The sequence below is a fragment of the Cariama cristata genome, unplaced genomic scaffold (genome assembly GCF_000690535.1).
Source record: "Cariama cristata isolate BGI_N322 unplaced genomic scaffold, ASM69053v1 scaffold14354, whole genome shotgun sequence".
NCBI classification, from domain to species: domain Eukaryota; kingdom Metazoa; phylum Chordata; class Aves; order Cariamiformes; family Cariamidae; genus Cariama; species Cariama cristata.
This window is the reverse complement of record NW_009611400.1, coordinates 17,574-24,466: the sequence shown is the minus strand read 5'-3', so window position 1 is coordinate 24,466 and position 6,893 is coordinate 17,574.

Genomic DNA, 6,893 nt, shown 5'->3' with positions numbered 1-6,893 from the left:
GTGACTGGCTGCGTATCCATTTAGGATCCTAATGTTTTAGGCACTGACATCTGAAAATGTTGCATTGTTCATAGGGCATTCTGTCCTGTTGTCTATAGGTAAAAATGTTGCTGTGATGGAGCGCAGTACTCCTTCATTTCTGTCAAATTATAGGCATACTTTGAAATATCAATTCTTAACTATGTTAAAATATGCATTTTTCTTATATGTATAAGTGAGAATTATTCAAGGTGATATCAGAATACTAAAGATAATTAAGCCATACATATTTGCATATATATTTTATATAACTAAATAAGTAAACACACACAAAAATCCTTAATTCAGATTAGTGTAACAGTCCTATTTAAAGTGATTGACATAATAACATTTGAGGAAAACACTCCTTTAATGTGTTTTTGCTTTATTTTTAAATCTGGAGCTTCATTATTTTTTCCGTATATTATTCCACATATTATTCCTTAATGTTTTAGCATGTCCTATCCTATCCATTGTTTAGATATCTAAGCAACAACATATAAATTCATCAGCCTAAACTAAACAAAAATGATTGTGTATTTGTTTACATTTGTATGAAAGGAATGTTCTGAGGTATGCAGTGCTTGTGTTGTGACAGTTCATGTAAGATTCAGTATTACTGCTTTTTTATATAATAATGCCATTTTTTGTTATTTACATCTATCTGACATTCTTTCATGTGGTAGGTTCTTTCTCAGGAACTCAGTTTAACTGTTATTTATTGATATATCATTGCCTTTGAAAGCTTCTACTGGCACAATTTATTAAAAATCTGAATCAAAATCTAAAATGTGTTATGCGTTCTTGAAGAGGAGAATTTCTGCCTGTGTAAGGCAGAATTTTTAATGGGTTTGGTTTTGGACTGTTAGTGGTGGGGTTGAGCTACAAACCTGAGATCCAAATCCCACCTCTCCTGCAGCATTTGGTGTGGGACCTCGGGGTACCTCAAGACAATTTCTTCGGTCCTCGTGGCCCGTGAGGGTAAGGGGCAGAATTCCCAGGTAAAACTTGCCTTGGTGTGACCAAGTCAGTAGATGGCATAAAATTCCACTGGTGTGCTTGTCCCTTCTGGCTGTTGCCTCTGACCTATTTCTGAAATGTAAATAATTCACCTGCAAATACAGAATCTTTGCAGCTAAGCAAAATGAGAAACTAGCCTCCAAGGAAACAGGTGCTTCCGCAGGGAGTATATTCCTCCTTTTACGCTGCAGGGAACAGAAGCCAACTCCCATTTCATCTAAAGAAGAAGTGATCTGACAAACAAATCTTTCGAGCTTATCAGGCACTGTCTCTGGAACACTCATGTCCCTTGCAGGCATTTCAGGGGTAAACAGACACTTGGAGTAAATTTTATGAAATTTGGACAGGTAAACGACATGCCATATATTGAGATTGGGCCTAAGCATTCTCGCTTCTGCTGAACTTTCTGCAAAGGGCATCTAATAGCGTCTTTGAAGAAGTTGTATCAATGCAATGTTTGGAAAAAAAACCCACCTCTTCCTTTAAAAAATGAAACAAACAACAAAAAAACCTTCAGATGTATTTATTCCTGACTGATAATTAGTAGTTTATAAATTCTGAAGTAGCGTTCTTGGCTAAGGCCACAGATGACATCTGAGATGTTATCCTCACTTTACGAAGTCAAGGTTGAACCTGCTGCTGATGCCGGCGAGACAGGAATTTCATTCCTGGGGTTCAGCAAAGACACATACGAGCGGTAACACCACTTACTGCGTCTACAAAAGCGTAAGTAATGGCCTCAAAAAATGTAAGTAATTGCTGTTGCCAGAGTGGAGACTTGGTAATGTGAGGGTGCCAGTGACAGAGGAACAGAAAGGGCCTCTGGAAGCCTTCATCCCTGTGCTCTTCAGTCTGGCCGGATTTGCCATGAAGCAGCAACAGTTCTTGGTAAGCAAATGATTCCTAGTTGGATGCAAAGAACTAGCAGTAGGAGTTATAACCAGGTACTGAGCATGAATAACATGAAAGCTAAACGAGGGAGAGAAGCATTTGACTTTTAAATGGCAATGGGAGAATGAGGTTAACTATGCGGGAAGCAGGCAGTAGCCTGGAACTTGATGGAAAATCAGTCTCATAAACATAAGACAATTTTGTTCTTTTCCCTGTAATTTCCGAGGTCTGAAATAACTGCCTTAAAAGCTTTCCTAGAGAAACCGTAATGAGAAGAGGAATTTAGAACATATAATTTGGTTCTATCCCAAAATGCAGAAACATTGGCAGAAAATGGCAACTCTTACTAAAATTATTACTGGAATTAAAAATATTAAATCTTTCCCACAGGAAATAATCTCAGGAATAGATAATGTAGAAATAGCAACCATTAAAACACACCAAAAAAAAGTATAAAAATGTTTTTCCTGGCAAAGAAATCTGCTGCAGCAAGAACATGGAAGTTGTGCCTTCCTCTGGTTTCTGTTCTGAGCGGTGAATGAGCAGTGAGCGGCATCCTGGGAAAACGGAGTCCTGTGCTCATTCTTATCAAAGTAAACTGAGGATCTGTTTGTAAAGTCATGGTCACCTCCTCCAAATGCAACAGGAGCTCCAAGCCCTGCAGAAGAAACTGGAGCCCAGTGACGTGGCCCACGGGAATTTAAATGGACTGACGGATGCACTGACTTGTCAGCTCTTGGGGTCTGGAAGGTGCCTTTACTCCAGTTCTATGAGGTGAGAAATACCTGTGCCAGCAGCTGTCCGTGTTTAGGTTTGTGAAGAAAATGGGGCTTCATGAAGTGACCTTGTGTGATCTTAAATATTTCTTAAACTTCAGTGGGGCTCAAAAACCAGCAAGGCGTAAGGCACACCTCGTCTCCTGTTCTTGACGCTGGGATCCCCACGGCCCACAAAAGCCCCAGGCACTTGGCCCTGAAAAGAGGGAACCGAAGGCGCGAGGGGTGCCCGTGGCTGAGGGGAAACGGCTGATCCCCTTAGAGCACCAGTGGCAGCCAGGAAAAAGACTTGGAAGACGGTCCAGCCTTGCTGCAGCGGTTCCCCCACGGGGCTGCGCGTGTTGCCGAGAACATTTAGGTTGGCACCTCCTGTTTGTCTTACAGTGTTTGGGAGCAGAGAGCACCCAAGGCCCTCCTCGGAGAGTCCTGCCGGGCAGGAGGGAGCCTGCCGCCTTGTCGTGTAGCGAGCCAGGCCCACAGCTTTGGGTCACGCTGTACAGGGAAGAAAGAGGCTGCGTTGCCGCCCGCCTCGCGCACCGCCTCCATCCTTGGGCTGCTGGAAAGGAACGCGGAGCCGCAGCTCGCTACGGTGCTGCTGTTTTGCCCAGCCAAGTGCCACAAAGGAGCTCGCCACGTGCCGTGAAGTGCTTACCGCAGATGGTAAGTTTTTCCCCTAAAATCCTGACTCTGCTTCTGAAAGCTGCATCAACTCTCCCATAAATACGCTTGTCACAATAACAGCTTTTCTTTTTTTCCTAGTTTTATGCTGTTGGACAGCTATGGGTGGGGTTTTTTCCCCTTTCTTTTCTCAGGGCAACAGTTGGCTGCACAGCTCTGCTCCGTTCCAAATGGAGCCCCGATAGCTGTCTATGGCCAGAGGGGAAACAGGGCTAGACAGAAGGATCCGCAGGTCACTCAGTAATGCGGCAAATCTGGTGGGATCGCTTTAGTAATGCGAAGTCTGAAAATGAAATCACCGCTCCCGAGAGCAGTATCTCAGCCTCTCGTTGCGGTAGCCTTGTGCCCTGATGGGTTATTGTGTCTTTTCGACAGCTGCTTTCCATAGCATCGGTCATTGTTGGTCTTCATAGCAACAGTAAGCTCGGCTCAGTAACTGCCTGTGGCTTCTGTTGGTCTGAGCACAATCTGAGAGTAGTTTAATTTCACTAAAAAGATACCTGATTGCACGGGATAATACAACCATCAAAAAGGAAAGAAAGGAACACGCGTTTACGTTTTACGTTTCTAGCTTTGCTACCGGGACCTCATCGCAAGGGCAAGCGTTCATTAGCGTGTTCTTACGAAAGGCTCAGTTGTCCAAAACCTTACCGGGATGTTCACCAGCTATTTGTAGTGTTTGGTTTTAGCTCAACGTCAGGGGATTGGTAAGAGGTTTTTTTGGTTTGGTTTTCTAGACATGAAATCTAACAGATAAGAAAGGTCAAAATTCAGGACTGATTTACTGGACAACAGCTTCAAAAGCATCTACGTAGTGTGGTTTAACCTGATGTTATGATGAAACCTCCAACAAAAGGAGCTTTCTTTAAAGGAGGATCTCGGGTGGAAACCAGGAAGACCGCAGATACCCAAACCGAATGGGGAGTGACAGAAAGCAGTCGGTATCAGGACTGGCTTTACAGCTGCATGTGATTTGAATGGGGCCAGGGGTGAAGAAACAATGGGAGCGCAGAAATCCGGTTGGCAGGGACCTCTGGAGATCCGCAGTCCGACCTCCCGCTCACCGTGGGCCCATGGCCAGCGCTGGGTCTGGCCTGCCAGCGCTTTGTCCAGCAAAAGCCTCCGGGGATGGTACATCCTCCCCCAGCACGAGGGCCTGAGGCTGGGCAGAGCAGGGGATGGCTGTCACCAGCCAGATCTGCTGCTCTCCAGGTCCTTCAGAGAAGCCTGGCAGTGAGGAATTGCACAGTTGTTGTTCTTCTTGGCATTGTGGCGCTGGACAAAAGCCTCATACTGCTGTCAAGCATTGTACTGTAGCTGTAGGAATGCACGGAGAGACCGTGTCCAGCCAAAAGCTCTTGCAAGAAAGTACGGCTGAAGGGCTGCAGGGAGGATTATGAAGCTGTTGAGACGGTGGTGCACGTATCATCTCGGCGACGTCCCCAGCCTTTGCCCACCACTGAACGGAGCCGCGCGCAGCCAGAACCCAAGTCTCACCTAAAAGGGATCCTTTCCAGAAAATGTGCGTCCACATCGCTGTAGGTAAGTGGGGTGACGGCCAGAGACCAGACGCCATTTCTCAGCTGGACGTGCCAGAAGAGTGGCCGAGCGCTGGTAGGGGTGAGGACAATCTGCTCCAAGTGTTGTGGGACACCGGTGGCATGTCACGGGGCGGAGTAACGCCTTTTCTGTACTCAACTTCTCCGTGTGTGCCTTGTCCTGGCTGTGCTGTAGGACTGTAACACTGCCGCAAGTCAAGGCTCTGCCGCCCAAGTGCTAAATACTGGAGGAATTATCTGAATAAAAGTGTCTCCCAGAAGAAAGTCGTCTTTCCGTCCCCAGAGATCGGGTGGGGACAGGCCGTTTCCCTCAGGGAACTCTCTTTGTGTTGCTGAAGACCAAGTCACTGGGCAGAAAGAGGCAAATGCAAATCCATAGTGGTTGGGTTTTTTTTTTTCCCTGAAATAAAACGCTTCTCATAGGAAAATACTGGTTTGACGAAATGGAAATATTCTGGGGGAACTTACTGGTGCGTTTACAATCTTACTTCCAATAAATGATAAAAATACTTTGTTTCCAAAAAAAGGTAAAAATGTAATAAAAAAGGCCAAGAGCTTGTATTGTACAGAACACATTATATTCAAAATTATAAAAATAAAAATGAACTGCTGTGACTAGGTCATTTTGATGTTTCTAGAACAGATTTTGGAAATATAATTTCTTGGAAATTTCCAACTGTGCGTTCCTATTTAAGCCTAAAGGATTTTTTTTTTTAGCGTTCAATTTCCCACATAACAGGACCTGCCAATTTAAACAAGCTCTAAAAATCACAAAGGAGGTCAAAAAAATCCAAGTAATATCTGGAATTAAACCAAACTTCATTGAGAACCTCATCTCGCATGTAACTCTGATGCCATCAGTCTTCTTGCCCTCTTTTTAAATGTAATCCATATCCCAGCCAGGGCTAGGAACGGAGGTCGCGACAGAAACGGCACCGAGGTTGTGACGCGCTGGGCCGGCGTCGGCAGCGTCCTTCGGCGGTGGGTGTCGCGTGCTGGGGGGGGCAAACCGGGCACAGCCGTGGCGCCTGGCCTGACGGGGGGTTACGCCAAGCTGTTGGACTTGCGCCAGATACCAGTGGCCGAACCGATCGCTGGGAAGCATCGCTTTGTAGAGTGCCAACAGGAGACAAGCAAGAGCTTATTTACCCGGGTTCGTAGCTGAGGGGTTGACACCACTGCGCGCACAGTTTGCTTTAGTTTATTGAAATGCCACCGTCTGCCGATTTGTAAGTGGTTTTTTTTCTATTATGATTCAGCTCAGGGTGATGGTGGTCACTGGAATCGGTGTCCCAAGTGGCTGCACATTTGCATTATTGTTGTTTCCAAAATGAACTGTAGCCCAGATCTGCTGTGCAGCTTTCCCAGTGGAAGGTAGAAAGGAGTAGAGCTGACAGCACACAGGGATGTGAACGCATCTCAGGGCTGCCAAGTCTAAGGGTTACTGACCTAAGGCCATGAGCAGACTGGAAGGAGCGAGCGTGGTGCAAGGGCTTGACTTCTGCGTGGGCTATACCTGTTGTGACAGCAGCGGCCCAGGGCACCAGCCACCGCTCCTGAAGCCAGGTGGTACCAAGGGGCTTGTGTCCACGCTGGCAGGGACGAGTGTCCCTTCCCCCAGGGATGTTCTGTCCCCACTAGTCGGGACAGCCTAACGCAGGGCCAGCGAGTAGCTGAGATTTGTCATCTCGCCGTTACAGAAGGAGACAGTACGGGGGACATGCGGCCATCCATGAGTGACAGCCAAGCCCACGTCTCCGCTGCCGCAGGCACGCACAGCACATCAAGTGCCTGGCAGATGCCAGGCGGAGCGTGGCACACGATGCCCGCAGGAAACAACATCCCAGGGCACCTCTGTCTTTCCCATCCCCACGGGCTGTTTGTGGCTGTTGGACAGCGGGGCCTCCTGGTGCTCCTTGGCTGAAAACAAAGGCCACATGGTCATAGCAAT